The following is a 21,815-nucleotide window of genomic DNA, read 5'->3' on the forward strand; positions in this document are numbered from 1 at the left end:
TTGGAAAAGGTTCTGGGTGCTGACTTTAGACCAAACAGAAGCACTTCGTACTGATAATGATTGTGCCCCACAAAAACATCAAGAATTTTTTATGTTTTCTGACCACTGGAATATGAAAATATGCATCTTAGTGGTTGATGGAGCAAAGCCAGTCTCCTTAGTGTAGTAGAGGGTAGATCTGGTGTCAAGCCAGCATTCTGAAGTTTTCTCGACAAATCCATTTGTTGGCCAGTTTGAGATCGAGAATGGGTCTGAATTCGTTCTTGTCTGTCTTCTTGATTAAAAAATATCTGGAGGAAATCCAGGTCCCTCGTTGATGATGCGGGATGAGCTCCACTGCCTGCTTCTGTAATAAGACATTCACTTCTGCTTTTAGCTGAGGAATGTAGAAATTGGAAGGTTACAGCGGAATGGATGATGGGGGAGCAGAAAACCTAAGAAAGTATCCATTATGAACAATATTGAGAACCCATGCGTCTTGCGTGATGTTTTGCCACTCTGCCAGGTAATGTTAAACACTTCCCTCTACCAGAGTGGGTAACGGAAGTGGGGGAAGAGATGATTCAGAGTTTTGTTTTTGATGGCTGCTTGCCTCCCTGAGGAGGTCGCTGACTCGATCTTCCTCTAGCCTGCTTTTTTTCACAAGGCTGGCAGGACCTCTGATAGTGTGAGGACTGGGCACCATTCTGCTGGCGACCCTGGTACCAACGAGGGGCTTGAATCCTCTATGATGAACTGTGGCGCTGGAAAGGCGTGAAAGATCTTGAATCTTTAGGTTTTTGTAAACCAACAGCTTTTAATGACTAATTCTGCTTTCATACTTGCCATTTCGTTATCTGTATGAGAAACGAAAAGGGTGGTGCTACAGAAAGGTAAATTGAGAACCCTCTGTTGAGATTCTGGTTTTAAAGAGGTGAGGCGAAGCCATGAATGTCGGAGTAAAACTCCACGGCAGTACTCATGTGCTGCTAATGGAGAGGAGTCTGCTGCTGCGCTAATGATCTGATTTGATAGCATTAGGCCTTCATTTAGAATTTCTTTAAAGTCCTCTCTTTCTCTATGGGGAGATGTTCAATAAATTGTTGTAGAGACTCCCATAGGGCTCTGTCAGAACGACCTAACAAGGCTGTGGCGCTTGCTGCTTTCATTGATGCTGCCGCTGTGTTGCTAACTTTTCGTCCTACCGAGTCGGGTTTACGGCTCTCTTCATCTGGTGCCACTGTAGACTTGGGAGCTGTGGCATGCTGTTTTCCCATGGCTACTACCACCACCGAGTCTGGTGTTGGGTCAGAACGTAGAAAGGCCAGATCTTGGCCGACGACGACACCCACCTGATCCTCTCCCTCACCACGGACTCTGCCAAGACCTACCTCCACGAAGGAATGAAGGCCATTGCCAAATGGATGAAGAGCAGCTGCCTCAAACTTAATGCTGACAAAACGGAAGTCCTCATCTTCGGCTCCACACCCTCCGCATGGGATGACTCCTGGTGGCCTGTCACTCTCTGAACCAATCCGACTCCCACCGACCATGCACCCAACTGAGGATTCATCTTGGACCCCTCACTATCCATGACCCAGCAAGTCAACAACATCTCCTCCTCCTGCTGCTTCAACACCCTCTGCATGCTCCGAAAGATATACAAATGGATACCCACCGAAACCAGAAGAACAGTCACCAAAGCCCTCGTAAGCAGCAAGCTGGACTACGACAATGCCCTCAACACAGGAATCATGGTTAAACTCCAGAAGAGGCTGCAACGCATCCAGAACACCTCCGTACGTCTCATCCTGGACATCCCCCGCCATTGCCACATCACAGACCACCTGAAAAACCTGTACTGGCTCCCAGTCAACAAGATAATCACCTTTAAAATCCTCACCCACGCTCACAAAGCACTGCACAACACCGGACCAGAATACTTCAACAGACGACTCTCCTACACCTAGACCCGTCATCTCCACTATGCTGACCTCTCAACTGTCCCACGCGCCCGCAGAACTACAACCGGCGGTAGAATATTCTCGCACCTCGCCGCCAAAACGTGGAACACTCTTCCCACCCACCTGCATCAGACCAAAGACCTCCTTACCTTCAGGAAATGTCTCAAGACCTGGCTGTTCGAGCAGTAGCAGCATCTCCCCTCTTCCCTCCCCCCCCCATTCCTCCTCAGCACCTTGAGACCCTCACAGGTGAGTAGTGCGCTTTACAAATTCCTCATTGATTGATTGGTCTGGAGGTCTCTATTGTTTCTGAAGCCTGGAAGGCGCAGCTTTGATGGATGATGGTGTCAAGAACAGGTCCATTGCCAGTTGCAACAGACCTGGAACGACAGGTAATAGGGGATGTGAGGCTGACCTCTGCTGTAAGATTTCAAAGATGATAGATGTTGTAGGTGTTGGCAAAGATAGAGGTATATTTAACTTGTTTGCGCCTCTAACTAGTACTTCCTGGAATTTAGACATGTCATCTACCGGGGAGATGTGTGGTGGAGGAGAATCAGAGAGAGTTGGAGCCTATCTCCTTGTACCAGAAAAGGAAGTCTCTATGGTGTGTCTAGAACGAGACCTGGTATAACAGAGTCAAGGATGTGAGCGACTTGGAACTGTAGATGTGTGACAAACCCGTTGACAGTGTCTAGAGTGATGTCTGGAATGATGTCTTGAAGGAGAAACGGGACCTGGTTCTCACAGGAGAGGTCACCGGCGGTGGCTCTGTTGTTGGTAGTGGGGGAGTGCAGTGAGGTGCCTCCCTTGGCATGGTTACCCCCTACATTTTTGCCTTTTGTTGATGCCAGTTATGATTGAAAGTGTGCTGGGATCCTGCTAACCAGGCCCCAGCACCAGCGTTCTTTCCCTAAACTGTATCTTTGTTCCCACAATTGGCACAGCCCTGGCACAAAGATAAGTCCCTTGTAAATGGTACCCCTGGTACCAAGGGTCCTGTGGCCAGAGAAGGTCTCTAAGGGCTGCAGCATGTATTATGCCACCCTGGGGACCCCTCACTCAGCACATGCACACTGCCTCACAGCTTGTGTGTGCTGGTGGGGAGAAAATGACTAAGCCGACATCGCACTCCCCTCAGAGTGCCATGCCCTCAACCCACTGCCTATGGCATAGCTAAGTCACCCCTCTAGCAAGCCTTACAGCCCTAAGGCAGGGTGCACTATACCACAGGTGAGGGCATAGTTGCATGAGCACTGTGCCCCTGCAGTGTCTAAGCCAAACCTTAGACATTGTAAGTGCAGGGTAGCTATAAAGAATATATGGTCTGGGAGTCTGTCAAACATGAACTCCACAGTTCCATAATGGCTACACTGAAATCTGGGAAGTTTGGTATCAAACTTCTCAGCACAATAAATCCACACTGATGCCAGTGAGGGATTTATTGAAAAATACCCCCAGAGGGCATCATAGAGATGCCCTCTGAATACCGGTCTGACTCCTAGTGCTAGTCCGACTAGTTTCTGCCAGCCTGCCACAACCAGACGAGTTTCTGGCCACATGAGATGAGTGCCTTTGTCACTCTGTGGCCAGGAAAAAAGCCCGCACTGGGTGGAGGTGCTTCTCACCTACCCCTGCAGGAACTGTAACACCTGGGGGTGAGCCTCAAAGGCTCATGCCTGTTGTTACAGCACCCCAGGGCATCCCAGCTAGTGGAGGTGCCCGCCCATCCGGTCACAGCCCCCACTTTTGGTAGCAAGTCCGGAGGAGATAATGAGAAAAACAAGGAGGAGTCACCTACCAGTCAGGACAGCCCCTAAGGTGCCCTGAGCTGAGGTGATCCCTGCCTTTAGAAATCCTCCATCTTGGTTCTGGAGGATTCCCCCAGTAGGAATAGGGATGTGCCCCCTCCCCTCAGGGAGGAGGCACAAGGAGGGTGTAGCCACCCTCAAGGATCTAAACACACCCCTACATTTTGTACTTAGGGGCAACCCTGAACCCAGGAAATCAGATTCCTGCAACCTACAACAAGAAGGGCTGCTGACCTGAAAGCCCCGCAGAGACGACAACTGACTTGGCCCCAGCCCTACCGGCCTGTCTCCTGACTCTAAGAACCTGCACAGCGACACATCCACCAGGACCAGCGACCTCTGAGGACTCAGAGGACTGACCTGCACCTGAAGGACCAAGAACCTCCCGAGGACAGCAGCTCTGTCCAGAAATAGCAACAAAATTGCAACAAAGAAGCAACTTTAAAGAGACTCAAACTCGCACTCGACACCCCTGCTCAAGTCCAGAACAACAAACACCACAGAGAGGACTCCCAGGCCACTCCAACGACATGGACACTGAGTCAACCTCCCTGCACCCCCAAGGCGACGCCTGCATAGAGGATCCAGAGGCTCCCCCTGACCGCGACTGCCTGGTAACAAAGAACCAGACGCCTGGACCCAGCACTGCACCCGCAGCCCCCAGGACCAAGAGGAACCTCCTACCAGTGCAGGAGTGACCAGCAGGCGGCCCTCATCCTAGCCCAGTCGGTATGTATGTATGTATGCCGAGATTTATAAAGAGCATTCCTACTCAATAGAGCATCGAAGCGCTAGGAGGAGAGCACATAAGAAAAAAGGAGACACAGTGAAGGGCACTAACCAGAGAATAAAAAGAATTATAAGATACAGAATAAACAGAAGAGAGAGGACAGAGAAAAAGAAAAACCAAACACAGGTCATAAACCACCAGGAAAAGATTTTAACGAGGGAAGATCCAAGTTTTTACCAATTTCCTAAATTTCAACAAACAGGATTCTTGCCTTATGTGCAAAGGGAGCAAGTTCCACCTTCTGGCAGCAGCCACAGTAAAGGCTTTATCCCCACATTTAGCTTTAAAAGTTCGAGGGACCTGTATCCGATAAGCTTGAGAAGACCTCAGATTTCTCTTAGGTACATACCAATGAAGTCTGGTAGCTGGCCCAAGAAGCTCCCCTGTGCCCTGCCTGCATTGCCAGAGTGACCCCCGGATCCCTCCATTGCTTTTAATAGCAAACCCGACGCCTACTTTACACACTGCACCCAGCCGCCCCTGTGCCGCTGAGGGTGTGTTTTGTGTGCTTGTGTGTGTCCCCCTCAGTGCTCCACAAAACACCCCATGTCTTCTCCCCGAGGACGCGGCTACTTACTTGCTAGTAGACTGGAACCGGAGCACCCCTGTTCTTCATAGGCGCCTATTTGTTTTGGGTCCTCCTTTAACCTCTGCACCTGACCGGCCCTGTGTTGCTGGTGCAGTGGCTTTGGGGTTGCCTTGAACCCCCAACGGTGGGCTGCCTATGCCCAGGAGACTGACTGTGTAAGTGCTTTACTTACCTGAGAAAACTAACCAAACATACCTCCCCCAGGAACTGTTGATTTTTGCAGTGTCCACTTTTAAAATAGCTTATTGCCATTTTAACCAAAACTGTGTGTACTACTGTATTAAATCAAAGTTCTATATTTACCGGTGTGAAATACCTTGCATTTTATGTACTTACCTTAAATCATGAATCTTGTGGTTATAAAATAAAGAAAATATATTTTTCTATATAAAAACTATTGGCCTGGAGTTGAGTCTTTGAGTGTGTGTTCCTCATTTATTGCCTATGTATGTACAACAAATGCTTAACACTACCCTCTGATAAGCCTACTGCTCGACCACACTACCACAAAATATAGCATTAGTATTTATCTAATTCCGCCACTATCAACCTCTAAGGGGAACCCTTGGGCTCTGTGCACACTATCTCTCACTTTGAGATAGTATATACAGAGCCAGCTTTCTACATTGGTGGATCAGCGGTTGGGTCTAAGACTTTGCATTTGCTGGACTCCTCAGCTAATACCTGATCACATGACTAAAATTCCAAAAATTGTCATCAGAAACAGATTTTTGCAATTTTACTATTTTTCTAAATTTTTTAAAGTCCTGCTAAGGCCTTGTGTAAGTCCCTGTTAGCATTTCTTTTAAAGTTTAAACGTTTGTAAAAGTTTGGATTTAAGTTCTAGAAGTAGTTTTTAGATTCTTAAAAAGAAATCCCCAACTTTTAGAGATCTAATGAGTCAAACAGAAGAGACAGTGATGGAACTCAACCTCACACCTTACCTGCATCTAGAGATGTCAGAGTTAAGGTCTCTCTGTAAGATAAAAAAGATAAAGACGGGGTCCAACCCTACCAAGGCAAAGCTCCAGGAGCTCTTCCAGAGTTCACAAGGGACCACCCCTCCGATGTGGAGGATGCACCTTCAGATGGGGAAATTAGTGAACAGGAGGAAGAAATTCCCCTCCTGCCCTAATTAGGGAGAACTGGGCTCACAGAACCCTAACTCCACAAATCATAGAGAGAGCCTGGTTCTTCCACAGGGGAGACCCTGTTAGCCAGCATGGCCAAGAGATTGGCTTTGGAGAAGCAGCTCCTAGCCATAGAAAGGGAAAGAAAAGAGATGGGTTTAGCTCCCAGAGAATACTGACATCCTAAAAATCCCCAAAGGGATTGTAACTAATTATGAACATAGTGATGACATCACCAAGTGGTGCACCGTTTTTGAGAGGGCTTGTGCAACCAGAAAAGTAAGCAGATCTTACTGGGGAGCTCTCCTTTGGGAAATGTTCACTGGAAAGTGTAGGGATAGACTCCTCACACTCTCTGGTAAAGATGCAAAATGCTATGACCTCATGAAGGCTACCCTGATTGAGGGCTTTGGATTCTCAACTGAGGAGTGCAGGATTAGGTTCGGGGGTGGGGGGTCAAAAATCCTCAAGCCAGGCCTAGGTTGAGTTTGTTGACTTTTCAGTCAAAACACTAGAAGGTTGGATAACTGGCAGTGGAGTAAGTGATTATGATGGGCTGTATAATTTATGAAAGAACATCTGTTAAGTAATTGCTTCAATGACAAACTGCATCACCATCTGGTAGACCTAGGTCCAATTTCTCCCCAAGAATTGGGAAATAAGGCAGACCACTGGGTCAAGAATAGTGCGACCAAGACTTCCACAGGGGGTGACCAAAGGAAAGGGGTCACAAAGCCTCCCCTGGGAAGGGTGGTGAGACATCCAAGGACAAAAACAAAGAGTCTTCTACAGGGACCCAAAAAGCTGCTCAGGCGGATGGGCCTGAGCCTCTTCACAGTCTACAAATGGGTATAAGGGTAAAAACTTTGATCCCAAGAAGGCCGGGTGTCAAAACTGTAGACAGCATGGACACCAAACTTGAGACAAGGCCTGTCCAAAGAAAAGTCCCACAACAACAACTACTCCAGTTAGTACTTGAATAGCCAGTCTCCAGGTGGGATCAACAGTGTGCCCAGAGCAAATCAGGGTCCACACTGAAGCTACATTAGTCTCAGAGGGTGGGGTGGATTTAGCCACACTTGCTGCCTTCTGCCTATCATGCACAAATACAGGCAGCAGCTCTTGATAAATGGGACTAGAGTAGAAGACCTGAGGGATACAGGTGCCAGTGTCACTATGGTGACAAACTAGTTTCCCCGGGACAGTATCTGGCTGGAAAGACATATCCAGTCACTAATGCTGACAATCAAACTAAAGTCCATCCTATGGCAATGGTAACTTTAGAATGGGGAGGGGTCACTGGCCTGAAACAGGTGGTAATCGCCTCTGCAATTCCAGTAGAATGTCTGCTAGGGAATCATCTGTAGTCCTCCGCTTGGGCTGAGGTAGAGCTCAAGACCCATGCAGCCGTGCTGGGTATCCCTTATCTGGTGAGTGTCAAGACAAGGGCACAAAGCAGGGCTCAGGGTGAAAAAGAAGTGTTGGAGTCTGGAATAATGGTCCAACCTTCCAAGAGAAAAGGAAAGAAGACTGGGGAACCAGCTTCTACACAGCACAAGAAACAGAACCTCTCTTCTAAGGAAGATGTTCTATCCTCTGAAGGAACTGAGTCCATGGAGCTAGAACCTTATCAGGTTGAGCTCTTGGGCCCAGGGGGACCCTCAAGGGAACAGCTGTGTAAAGGACAAAATAGCTGTCCCTCTCTTGAAGGCCTACGACAGCAAGCAGCTGAGCAAGAAAAAGGAACTGTCAGTGGAATCAACAGGGACTATTGGGAAGATGGACTCCTTTACACTGAGGCAAGCAATCCAAAACCTGGTGCCACTAGGAGAGTGGTAGTGCCTCAGGTGTTTAGGGAGTTCATTCTGACCTTAACCAATGACATTCCCATTGCTGGTCATTTGGGACAAACCAAGACTTGGGACAGATTAGTCAACCATTTCCAATGGCCCAATATGTCCCAGAAGGTTAAGGAGTTTTGCACCTCCTGTGTCACATGTCAAGCCAGTGGTAAGACAGGTGGCCATCCAAAGGCCCCCCTCATTCCACTTCCAGTGGTGGGGGTCCCCTTTGAGAGAGTGGGAGTGGACATAGTGGGTCCACTTGAACCTCCCACAGCATCAGGGAACCAATATATCTTGGTAGTAGTGGATCATGCTACCAGGTACCCTGAGGCAATTCCCCTTAGGTCCACTACTGCTCCTGCAGTAGCTAAAGCACTCACATGTATTTTTTTTACCAGAGTGGGATTTGCTAAGGAGGTGGTTTCTGACAGAGGTACCAACTTCATTTCAGCTTACCTGAAACACATGTGAAATGAGTGTGGTGTGACATACAAGTTCACCACACCATACCATCCACAAACCAATGGTCTTGTAAAAAGGTTTAACGAGACATTGAAGGGCGTGATCATGGGGCTCCCTGAAAAACTCAAAAGGAGATGGGATGTCCTCTTGCCATGCCTGCTTTTCGCCTGCAGAGAGGTGCCACAGAAGGGAGTAGGGTTTTCCCCCTTTGAGCTTCTGTTTGGCCATCCTGTAAGGGGACCACAGGCACTTGTAAAAGAAGGCTGGGAGAGACCTCTCCATGAGCCTATACAAGACATAGTGGACTACGTACTAGGCCTCCGCTCTAGGATGGCAGAGTACAGGGAAAAGGTAAGCAAAAACCTTGAGGCCAGCCAACAACTCCAGATGTTGTGGTATGACCAAAAGGCTGCAATGGTTGAGTTTCAGCCAGGGCACTTCAGGACAAATGGAGTGGCCCTTACCCAGTGCTAGAAAAGAAGAGTCAGGTCACCTGCCTGGTGGACCTGGGCACTAGGAGGATCACCAAGAGGGTGATCCATGTTAACTGCCTTAAACTCTATCATGACAGGGCAGATGTAAACAAGTTAATGGTTACAGATGAGGACCAGGAAGCAAAGAGTGAACCTCTCCCTGAGCTCCTCTCCACTGACCCTAAAGATGGCTCAGTAGATGGAGTTGTCTACTCAGACACCCTCTCTAGCCAATAGCAAGCTGACTGCAGGAAGGTCCTCCAACTGTTTGCTGAGCTATTTTCCTTGACCCCTGTCAGACACACCTGTGTACCCATGATGTGGACACAGGAGACAGCATGTCTGTCAAGAACAAAATATTCAGACAGTCTGACCAAGTCAAAGAAAGCATCAAAGTGGAAGTCCACAAGATGCTGGAGTTGGGAGTGAGAGCGCTCTGACAGTCCCTGGGCTAGCTCAGTGGTCTTGGTCCCCAAACCTCACACCAAAGATGGAAAGAGAGAGATGAGGTTTTGTGTGGACTACAGAGGGCTCAACTCTGTTACCAAGACAGATGCTCACCCCATCCCAAGGTCATATGATCCCATTGACAAATTAGGTGCAGCCAAATTCTTAAGTACCTTTGACTTGACAGCAGGGTACTGGCAAATCAAAATGGCACCTGAAGCAAAAGAAAAGACAGCATTCTCTACACCTGATGGGCATTATCAGTTTACTGTTATGCCCTTTGGCTTAAGGAACGCCCCTGCCACCTTCCAAAGGTTGGTGAATCAAGTCCTTGCTGGCTTGGAGTCCTTTAGTGCAGCCTATCTAGATGATATTGCTGTCTTTAGATCCAACTGGCAGGATCACCTGGTCCACCTGAAGAAGGTTTTGGAGGCCCTGCAAGCAGCAGGCCTCTATATAAAGGCATCTAAATGTCAGATAGGGCAGGGTACTGTGGTTTACTTCGGATGCCTTATAGGTGGAGGCCAAGTTCAGCCACTTCAACCCAAGATCCAGACTATTCTGGACTGGGACGCTCCAAAAACCCAGACTCAAGTCAGGGCATCCCTTGGCTTGAATGGGTACTATAGGAGGTTTGTGAAGGGATATGGATCCATAGTGACACCCCTCACAGAACTTACCTCCAAGAAATTGCCCAGAAAAGTTAACTGGACCTTGGACTGTCAAAAGACCTTTGACACCCTGAAAGAAGCTATGTGTTCAGCACCAGTTCTGAACGCTCCAGATTATTCAAAGCAGTTCATTGTACAGACTGATGCCTCTGAGCATGGGATAAGAGCAGTCCTGTCCTAAACCAGTGATGATGGCCTTGACCAGCCTGTTGCTTTTATTAGCAGGAGGTTACTCCCCAGGGAGCAGTGTTTGAGTGACATTGAGAGGGAGGCCTGTGCTGTGGTTTGGTCCCTGAAGCAGTTGAGACCATACCTGCTTGGTACTCACTTCACAGTTCAAACTGACCACAGACCTCTCAGATGGCTGATGCAAAGGAAAGGAGAAACCCCTAAACAGTTGAGGTGGTCCATATCCGTACAGGGAATGGACTTTGCTGTTGAACACAGACCTGGGACTGCCCATGCCAATGCTGATGGCCTTTCCAGGTTCTTCCACTTAGAAAATGAAGACTCTATTGGGACAGGTTAGTCTCATCCTCTTCCATTTGGGGGGAGGGAGGGTTGTGTAGGGAAATGCCTCCCTTGGCATGGTTACCCCCTAACTTTTTGCCTTTTGTTGATGCCAGTTATGATTGAAAGTGTGCTGGGACCCTGCTAACCAGGCCCCAGCACCAGTGTTCTTTTCCTAAACTGTACCTTTGTTCCCAGAATTGGCACAGCCCTGGCACACAGATAAGTCCCTTGTAAATGGTACCCCTGGTACCAGGGAAGGTCTCTAAGGGCTGCAGCATGTATTATGCCACCCTGGGCACCCCTCACTCAGCACATGCACACTGCCTCACAGCTTGTGTGCTGGTGGGGAGAAAATGATTAAGTCGACATAACACTCCCCTCAGAGTGCCAAACCCTCAACCCACTGCCTGCGGCATAGCTAAGTCACCGCTGTAGCAGGCCTTACAACCCTAAGGCAGGGTGCACTATACCACAGGTGAGAGCATAGTTGCATGAGCACTATGCCCCTACAGTGTCTAAGCCAAACCTTAGACATTGTAAGTGCAGGGTAGCAATAAGGAGTATATGGTCTGGGAGTCTGTCAATTACGAACTCCACAGTTCCATAATGGATACAGTGAAATCTGGGAAGTTTGGTATCAAACTTCTCAGCACAATAAATCCACACTGATGCCAGTGTGGGATGTATTGAAAAATACCCCCAGAGGGCATCTCAGAAATGCCCCCTGAATACCAGTCCGACTCCTAGTGCTGGGCTGATCAGTTTCTGTCAGCCTGCCACAACCAGACTAGTTTCTGGCCACATGGGGTGAGTGCCTTTGTCACTCTGTGGCCAGGAACAAAGCCTGCACTGGGTGGAGGTGCTTCTCACCTCCCCCTGCAGGAACTGTAACACCTGGTGGTGAGCCTCAAAGGCTCATGCCTGTTGTTACAGCACCCAAGGGCATCCCAGCTAGTGGAGATGCCCGCCCCTCCGGACACAGCCCCCACTTTTGGCGGCAAGTCTGGAGGAGATCATGAGAAAAACAAGGAGGAGTCACCTACCAGTCAGGACAGCCCCTAAGGTGCCCTGAGCTGAGTTGGCCCCTGTCTTTAGAAATCTTACATCTTGATTTTGGAGGATTCCCCCAATAAGAATAGGGATGTGCCCCCCTCCCCTCAGGGAAGATGCACAAGGAGGGTGTAGCCACCCTCAAGGACAGTAGCCATTAGCTACTGCCTCCTTGACCTAAACACACCCCTAAATTTACTATTTAGGGGCGACCCTGAACCCAGGAAATCTGATTCCTGCATCCTACAACAAGAAGGAGGACTGCTGACCTGAAAGCCCCCCAGAGACGACAACTGACTTGGCCCCATCCCTACCGGCCTGTCTCCAGACTAAAAGAACCTGCACAGTGACGCATCCAGTGGGACCAGTGACCTCTGATGACTCAGAGGACTGACCTGCACCTGAAGGACCAAGAACCTCCCAAAGACAGCGGCTCTGTCCAGGAACAGCAACAAAATTGCAACAAAGAAGCCACTTTAACCCCTTCGCTGCCAGGCCTTTCCCCCTCAGGTGGCAACCAATTTTTGCCTATTCCAGGCAGTTCGCGCTTAGGCCCTCATAACTTTTTGTCCACATAAGCTACCCACACCAAATTTGCGTCCTTTTTTTCCAACATCCTAGTGATTCTAGAGGTACCCAGACTTTGTGGGTCCCCCTGGAGGAGACCAAGAAATTAACCAAAATACAGTGAAAATTTGTTTTTTTTTTAAAAATGGGAGAAAGGGCTGCAGAAGAATGCTTGTGGTTTTTCCCTGAAAAATGGCATCAACAAAGGGTTTGCGGTGCTAAAATCACCAGCTTCCCAGCTTTCAGGACAGGCAGACTTGAATCAGAAAACCCAATTTTTCAACACAATTTTGACATTTTACTGGGACATAGAAGAAAAAAACAGCCATTGTTCTCCACGTTTTACTCTAACTTTTTCCAGCAATGTCAGATTTTTTAGAGCAATATACCGTTATGTCTGCTGGACTCTTCTGGTTGCGGGGATATATACGGCTTGTAGGTTCATCAAGAACCCTAGATACCCAGAGCCAATAAATGAGCTGCACCTTGCAATGGGTTTTCATTCTATAACAGGTATACAGCAATTCATTTGCTGAAATATAAAAAGTGAAAAATAGGTATCAAGAAAACCTTTGTATTTCCAAAATAGGCACAAGATAAGGTGTTGATAAGCAGTGGTTATTTGCACATCTCTGAATTCTAGGGTGCCCATACTACCATGTGAATTACAGGGCATTTCCCACATAGATGTATTGTTTACACACTGACTTACATTTGGAAGGAAAAAATGTAGAGAAAGACAAGGGGCAATAACACTTGTTTTGCTATTCCGTGTTCACACAGGTCTCTCAATAAAAATGGTACCTCACTTGTGTGGGTAGGCCCAGCGCCCGCGAAAGGAAATGCCCCAAAACACAACGTGGACACATCACATTTTCACAAACAAAACAGAGCTGTTTTTTGCAAAGTGCCTAGCTGTGGATTTTGGCCTCTAGCTCAGCCGGCACCTGGGGAAACCTAGCAAACCTACGCATTTTTGAAAACTAGACACCTAGGGGAATCCGAGATGGGGTGACTTGTGGGGCTCTGACAAGGTTCTGTTACCCAGAATCCTTTGCAAGGACAAGCTCTGTTGGATAGCCTTTCCGATTAGAGCGGATTGTGCCACAAGCAACAGTGTCCACTCTGAACAATTCCTTGAACAACTGAACTCCAGTGTAGAAGTTATCTACATATAAATGGTAACCTTTGTTAAACGGTTGTCTACCAAGTTCCCACACAATTTTCTCACTAACTCCAAAAGTGGGTGGACAACCAGGGGGGTCAATATTGGAATCCTTACCAGTGTAGACCCGGAAATTATAAACATATCCTGTACTACTTTCAGACAGTATATACATCTTAATTCCATACCGTGTGCCCTCTTGCTAGGAATATACTGCCTAAAAACCAAACGACCCTTGAACAGGACCAAAGACTCATCTACAGATATTTCTTTGCCTGGAGCATAGATCTCTGAAAAACAATCTACCAAATGATCAAGGACAGGTCTTATCTTAAAAAGACGGTCAGAATCAGGGTGATCTTGTGGCAAGACTAAAGCATTATCTATAAAATGCAACATCCGAAGAAGAAGCTCATACCGGTTATGACTCATGATGGCAGAAAATTTAGCAGTTGCCATCAAGGGACTAGTAGACCAATATGAAGACAGTGATGGCTTCCTTATCAGCCCCAACAAAAAAGTTAAATCCAAGAACTTTTTCAACTCTTCCAGATTTGTGGGAATCCACCAGCTAGCTCTAGAGTGTGGCCTAAGTCTGGCAGCGTTGGCCCTCAAAAACTGCTCTTTATACAAATTAGTCTGCTCAACAATCTCTTCCAAAAATATATTGTCCATACCAACTCAAAAGAGTTGACGGGCAAAAGGTTTTCCGTATTAACTCGACACCCTGGGAAACCAGTAAACGCAGGCAAATGTGGCTGCTCCTTGTTTGGTGCTACCCAATGGGAAGCCTCTCAGCCGCTGGCTCCTGCACCATCGGCACATCAGTGTCCTCCTCTAAAACAGGCCCTTCATCAGCACTGAGAGTGGCTTCATCATCAGGTGATTCCTCTCTGACAGAAAATTCACTCCCAGAATCTTGCACTTCCTCCTCTGCCTCAGATGCAGAGCCAGTCTCATAATCCGGGTCAGAAGATGACTCAAAAAGCACACCAACAACCTGTCATCCTACGGCTAGCCGTGATCCTTCCTACAAAAATTAACTGGTCAAATGCACCACCACAACCAGCACTGTGTGAGATAAGTAACAAAGTGTAGCTTTATCACTAAGAGTTATAAACTCACAAACTATACCGCTCACTTGCCTGAAAAAGCTTGACTCACCAGCAACTACTCTGCACAGCCACAGCAATCACCAATGATATCCCACTGAAAAGAGAAAAAAAGCAAATTAGACATAAAACAACACAATAATCATTGTGCATAAATCTAAAGACAATTTCACACACAATCCTGCATTCAGTACACCACCTACAAACATGTCATTCATGCATGGCCACAATACTCCTTTGGAGTAAATTTATTTACTTACCTAAAACATGCAACTACGCCTACTGCAGGACAACCACTGCCACAACTGCAACAAGCCACAGCAAAGGAAGCAAAAGCTCTGAACTAGAACAAAAAGAAGAAATAAACTGTTATCATAAATGCAAATACTTCACCAGTTGACAAACACCCCGCCACCAACCATTTTTAAATGTTCCCTTGTGTCTAGTGTTCTCTGATTGGGGGCAGATGGGCCTAAAAAATATAGGCCAATCTGCCCCAAAGGGGGACAGAAATGCCATAGAATATATTGCCCCCTTTGGAGGGCGACCCTTGCCCAATGGGCCACCCCCCCACACAAAACACACACATGATCCCTGGTGCAAAGTGGATTCTGCCCCCCTTGAAAGCAGATAGGCCTGAAAAAAGAAAAAAGGCCAATCTGTCCCCAAGGGGGGCATAACTGCCCAAAAGTGCTTTTTGCCCCTTGGGGGAGACACTTGCCCAAGGGGGGCGCACCCCCAACACAAAAAAAAAATCCCTGGCATTTTCATGGCTACAAAAACTAGGCCAATCTTCCCCCAAGGGGGGCAGAAATGGCCTACATTACATTGCCCCCTTTGGGGGGGTGACCCTTGCCCAAGGGGCCACCACCCCCACACAAAGCACACATAAATGATCCCTGGTGCTATGGGGATTCTGCCCCCTTGGGGGCAGAGAGGCCTAAATAAAATAGGCCTATCTGTCCCCAAGGGGGGCAGAAATGCCCAATAGTGCATTTGGGCCCATGGGGGGCGACCCTTGCCCCCCAACACAAAAAAAACAAATAAAAAACAATCTCTGGTGTCTAGTGGCCTTCTGCCCCCCCGGAGGCAGATCGGCCTAAAAATAAGGACAATCTGCCCCCTAGGGGGGCAGAAATGGTAAAAAAAAAAAAAAAGGTATTGCCCCTCCAAAGGACAGCGACCCTTGCCCAAGGCTTCGCTCTCCAAAACAACTAAACACACACTAATTCCCTGGTGTTTAGTGGGCATTCCTGCTGCCCGAACGCATCGCGATCGGGCAGCAGGAATGCTCAAAGAGACATCGAGGGAAAGGAAAACCCTTTTCTTTCCCTCAATGCCTCTTTTACAGGCATTCCTCCCCCCCCCCGGAGGTAAAAGCCTACCTCCTTGCTGGAAGTCGCGCTGGAAGCAAATGGTGTGCTGAAGTCATGGGTGGAGTGGGGGTGGAAGGGTTTCCCCTTCCAGCCCTGGGGTGTGGGGGGGGGCGGCCCTCGGGAGGACTCCCAGGCAACTCCAATGACGTGGACACCCTGAGTAGACCTCCCTGCACCCCCACGGCGACGCCTGCATAGAGGATCCAGAGGCTCCCCCTGACCGCGACTGCCTAGTAACAAAGGAACCCGATGCCTCGACCAAGCACTGCACCCGCAGCCCGCAGGACCGAGAGGAACCACCTACCAGTGCAGGAGTGACCAGCAGGCGGCCTTCATCCTAGCCCAGTCAGTGGCTGGCCCGATAAGTCCCCCTGTACCCCGCCTGCATCGCCAGAGTGCCCCCTGTTCCCTCTATTGCTTTCAATAGCAAACCTGACGCCTACTTTACACACTGCACCCGGCCGCCCCTGTGCCACTGAGGATGTGTTTTGTGTGCTTGTGTGTGTCCCCCCAATGCTCCACAAAACCCCCTGGTCTGCTCCCCGAGGACGCAGGTACTTACTGTAGGAGGCTAGCCTGGCTTATAGTGGGTACCTGATGGTACTTACATCTTCTGCCAGGTCCAGTTTTCCCTTATTAGTAGATTAGTAGTGTTCTAGCAGCTTATGCTGATAGAGGTAGCTATAGCAGAGCAGCTTAGGCTGAACTAGGAGACATGCAAAGCTCCTACTATACCACTTGTATCATATGGGTACTATATCATAAGAATCACAATACTCAGAGTTACTAAAAATAAAGGTACTTTATTTTAGAGACAATGTGACAAAAATATCTCAGAGGATATACTCCCTTAGGAGGTAAGTAAAATACACAAAATATACACACAAACCAAAATCAGGTAAGTAAACAGTTAGAAAAGTAGTGCAAACACTGTAGAATGCAGTAGGATGCAGTAGGATGCAGTAGGCCTAGGGGCAACACAAACCATATACTAATAAAGTGGAAAGCGAAGCACTTAGGGACCTCTGGCCTAATGTAGTGTGTAGAGGGTCGCTGGGAGGGTAAGAAAACACTAAGGGTGTCTAAGATAACCCACCCCAAGACCCTGAAAAGTATGAGTAAAGTGACCCTACTTCCCCAGAAACACACTAAAGTCGTGATAGGAGATTCTGCAAAGACCACAACAGACTGCAAAGCACTGAAGACGAATTCCTGGACCTGAGGACCTGTAAAGGAAGGGAACCAAGTCAAAGTGTCACGAAAGTGCCCGGGGGGGGGGAGGGGCAGGAGCCCACTAAATCCCATATGAAGGTGCAAAATGGCTGCCTCCGGGTGGAAGAAGCTGAAGATTCTGCAACAATGATGCCAGGAACTTCTCCTTTCCACAGAAGATGTCCCACAGAATGCTGGAGGATGCAGAGTTGTTTCTATGCAGAAAACAACTGCAAACAAGCCTTGCTAGCTGCAAAGGTCGCAGTTGAAGAAAAAGGGTGCTGCCCTGGCCCAGGCCCAGGAAGGACCAGGAGGTCACTACTTGGAAGAGGGAACAGATGGGGCCCTCAGCAACACAGAGAGCCCTCGCACATGAAGGCAGCACCCGCAGAAGTACTTGAACAAGGTTTCAGGAAAACTGAGCATGGCGGTCGTCTTAACACTACAAAGGAGGGTCCCACGAAGCCGGTGGTCAACTCAGCGAGCTGAGCAATGCAGGACGGAGTGCTGGGGACCTGGGCTGTGCTGTGCACAAAGGATTCCTTGCAAAAGTGCACAGAAGCCCTAGCAGCTGCAGTTCACGCAGTACACAGGATTGCTGTCTGGCGTGGGGAGGAAAGGACTTACCTCCACCAAATTTGGACAGATGGACCACTGGACTGTCGGGGTTACTTGGATCCAGCTCCTGTGTTCCAGGGACCACGCTTGTCACGATGAGAGGGGACCCAGAGGACTGGTGAAGCAGAAGTTTGGTGCCTGCGTTAGCAGGGGGAAGATTCCGTCAACCCACTGGAGATTTCTTCTTGGCTTCCAGTGCAGGGTGAAGGCAGACAGCCCCCAGAGCATGCACCACCAGGAAACAGCCGAGAAAGCCGGCAGGATTAGGCGCTACAATGTCGCTGGTAGTGTTCTTGCTACTTTGTTAGAGTTTTGCAGGCGTCCTGGAGCAGTCAGTGGTCAATCCTTGGCAGAAGTGGAAGAGGGAGATGCAGAGGAACTCTGGTGAATTCTTGCATGTCGTTATCTGAGGAAAAGTCCACAGGAGAGACGCTAAATAGCCCTCAGAGGAGGACTGGCCACCTAGTCAGGTAAGCACCTGTCAGGAGGGGTCTCTGACGTCACCTGCTGGCACTGGCCACTCAGAGGCCTCCATTGTGCCCTCACACCTCTGGATTCAGGATGGCAGAGGTCTGGGACACACTGGAGGAGCTCTGGGCACCACCCCTGGGGTGGTGATGGACAGGGGAGTGGTCACGCCCCTTTTCTTTGCCCAGTTTCGCACCAGAGCTGGGGCTGGGGGATCCCTGAACCAGTGTAGACTGGCTTATGCAAAGAGGGCACCATCTGTGCCCTTCAAAGCATTTCCAGAGGCTGGGGGAGGCTACTCTTCAGTACTAGAGCCCCGGGGATGCATGGGATTGGCACCCCAATACCAGATTTGGAACGGGAGGACAATTCCCTGATCTTAGACATGTTACATGGCCCTATTCGGAGTTACCATTGTAAAGCTACATATAGGTATTGACCTATATGTATTGCATGCGTGTAATGGTGTCCTCGTACTCACAAAGTCCGGGGAAATTGCCCTGAACTATGTGGGGGCACCTTGGCTAGTGCCATGGTGCCCTCACACTTAGTAACTTTGCACCTAACCTTCACCAAGTGAGGGTTAGACATATGGGTGACTTATAACTTACTTAAGTGCAGTGTAAAATGGCTTTAAAATAACGTGGACGTTATTTCACTCAGGCTGCAGTGGCAGTCCTGTGTAAGAATTGTCTGAGCTCCCTATGGGTGGCAAAAGAAATGCTGCAGCCCATAGGGAGCTCCTGGAACCCCAATATCCTGGGTACCTAGGTACCATATACTAGGGCATTATAAGGGTGTTCCAGTGTGCCAATTAGAATTGGTAAAAATGGTCTCTAGCCTGCAGTGACACTTTTAAAGGCAGAGAGAGCATAAGCACTGAGGTTCTGATTAGCAGAGCCACAGTGACATAGGTTGGCACTACACAGGGAACACACATTCAGGCCACAACTATGAGCACTGGGGTCCTGGCTAGCAGGATCCCAATGAGACAGGCAAAAACAAACTGACACACAAGTAAAAATGGGGGTAACATGCCAGGCAAGATGGTACTTTCTTACACTTACCTGCTAGTAGACTGGAACTGGAGCACACCTGTTCTTCATAGGCACCTCTGTGTTTTTTTGGCCCTCCTTTGACCTCTACACCTGACCTGCCCTGTGTTGCTGGTGCAGTGGCTTTGGGGGTTACCTTGAACCCCCAACCGTAGGCTGCCTATGCCCAGGAGACTGACTGTGTAAGTGCTTTACTTACCTGAGAAAACTAACTAAACTTACCTCCCCCTGGAACTGTTGATTTTTGCACTGTGTCCACTTATTGCCATTTTAACCAAAACTGTGTGTACTATTGTTTTAAATCAAAGTTCTACACTTACCTGTGTGACGTACCTTGCATTTTATGTACTTATATCAAATCGTGAATCTTGTGGTTATGAAATAAATTAAGAAATATATTTTTCTATATAAAAACCTATTGGCCTGGAGTTAAGTCTTTGAGTGTGTGTTCCTCATTTATTGCCTGTGTGCGTACAACAAATGCTTAACACTAACCTCTGATAAGCCTACTGCTCGACCACACTACCACAAAATAGAGCATCAGTATTATCTGATTTTGCCTCTATCAACCTCTAAGTGGAACCCTTGGACTCTGTGCACACTATCCCTCACTTTGAGATAGTATATACAGAGCCAACTTCCTACAGGGAGATGTTGGCTGTGGAGGAGGAGGTGTAGTAGATATTAGTGCAGGCTCCCCTTGCGCCTCCCTTGATGGAGAACAGATGCAGGAATAATCAAAGTCGGGAGAGCTATAGATCCGCCTCGCTTTCTGTACACTTCTTGAAGTGAGGACCTGAAATCATGATGGACTTTGATCTTCCTCTCCCATTCGATGTTGACCTACTTCTTTACGTTGTACGACATCAACATCTCGCTGTCCGAGTATGTCTTGGTGATGTCGACCTTGATTTAGACAGTGAAAGCGTTTTTCAGGCCTTTTTTGACTGGAGCACCCTCCAGAGGACAATGACAGAGCGCTGGTAGAGGACTGTGCCTCTCCTTGCCCTGAGGTACCACCCGTAGATTGGGTCTTTCGCTTTCACCTCTCTTCCATACCTTGAAGGTGAATCTTCTCTCTATCACGTAGGGTGCACCTGGAAAAGGTCTTACAAATCTTGCAGGTGTACGGTATGTGAGTATCTGGAAGACAGAGAATAGAAAGTCTGTGAGGGTCAGTCTTGGCCTCTTTCCTCCCACAGTCTGGACAATTATCAAAAAGAGATGGCATTTTTGATAATAAAAACTGCAGATTTCTGACAGGAAATGGCAGAATAGGGTGAGGGAAGACCAAAAACCTTGAGTAAAAGAGTTGTCACTGAAATTCAATGCTCCATGTCAGCAGGCGCCGGGGAAGAAAACTTAAGCAACTGCCATCAACTATGCATGATGGGATACTGTTGGTCTCTGAGTTTTTAAAGGAACAGTCTCTTTTTTAGCCACATAAAGGCAGCCTATGGGACTACTCGGTCTTCCTCTCCTTTATCTCTAGCATGCAAAAGGGGACTGTGAGAGAGATTCATTCTGTTCACAAATTATTCTCAAATTATAACGTGCTGGCCCTTGTCCTTATTTTAAAATGGCCATTCCAGAGTTAAGCAAAAGCCACAGGGCAATGTCCAAGGCCCAACTTAACTCCTGGCAGTCCAAGTCACGCCACTGGGAAGGGGCATCGTGGTGATGGTAGGCAGGCACCTCAGGGGACAGGGGGATGGGTTGGGGGGTGTTTCTTCTTGGTAGGGGGGGTCCTTGGAGTTGGGTTTGGGAGGGGGTGGGTCCTTGCTCCGTTGTCTAAGGGGCGGAGGTGGTTGCTTGGGGCGGGGGGCCGGAGTTCCACTCTTGTGCCCATTAGTGGCAGGTGTAGCTGCAGGGGGAGGAACAGGAGTGGACTGGGAGCTGGAGGTACAGGGCTGGGGGAGAGGGATCATCCTCTTACGGGCAGAATGGGGGGGGGAGAGGTCAAGACGGGAAAGGAAAGGTTTCTTAGGTCCAATGGGGCGGGCTGTGGGAGGAGGTTTGGGAGTGGAGGTAGAGGGAGTGGTTGTAGGAGGAGTAGGTGTGCTGGACTTGGTTGCAGGTGTATTGACAGTGTGCGTGTGTAAGATCGATGGCTGTTGAGTGTGAGTGGGAGCATTTAAGTGTTTTTTGGAGGGGGTGGGCAGACATGGAGGGAGAGGGAAAACATGACGTGCGTATGTATGTTGTTGTGGTGGTGTTTGCAAGTGAGGTGGGTGTGCTGCATGAGGTTGTGATGGTGGAGGTGGTGACTGCGCATGGGGTGCTAGTCTGCATGTCTGCTGTTGTGGTCACTGTGGGCGAGGCTGTACAGGTGGCAGGATCTGGGACTGATGATGCAGTGCATGCAAGTATGTGTGTTTATGTGACTGTGAGGGAGGGGGAGACAGTGGAGGAAGTGGCTGTTGTATGTGCTTCTGTGTGCTGGCTGCGTGTGTGGAGCCTTTGCTTGTGTGTGCGAGTCCTGTCTGTTGTCTTAGGTGCTGCTTGTCTGATTGTGTGCA

The 21,815-nt window shown here is 48.6% G+C and overlaps 1 long non-coding RNA gene across 2 annotated transcripts in view; it reads right to left on the bottom strand.

Annotated features, from left to right (window-relative positions):
- LOC138304144 (uncharacterized) overlaps nt 1–21,815 on the bottom strand; it is a 93,795-nt gene that overhangs the window by 11,823 nt on the left and 60,157 nt on the right. The window contains exon 3 of one of the 2 annotated variants that reach the window (XR_011205506.1): nt 14,828–14,910. The exons of the other annotated variant lie outside the window; for it this stretch is intronic. This is a non-coding gene — a long non-coding RNA (uncharacterized lncRNA). Of the gene's footprint in view, nt 1–14,827; nt 14,911–21,815 lie in introns of those variants that run through there. 2 annotated transcript variants of the gene reach the window in all.

Source organism: Pleurodeles waltl, chromosome 7, assembly GCF_031143425.1.
Source record: "Pleurodeles waltl isolate 20211129_DDA chromosome 7, aPleWal1.hap1.20221129, whole genome shotgun sequence".
In the NCBI taxonomy this organism is placed as follows: Eukaryota; Metazoa; Chordata; class Amphibia; order Caudata; family Salamandridae; genus Pleurodeles; species Pleurodeles waltl.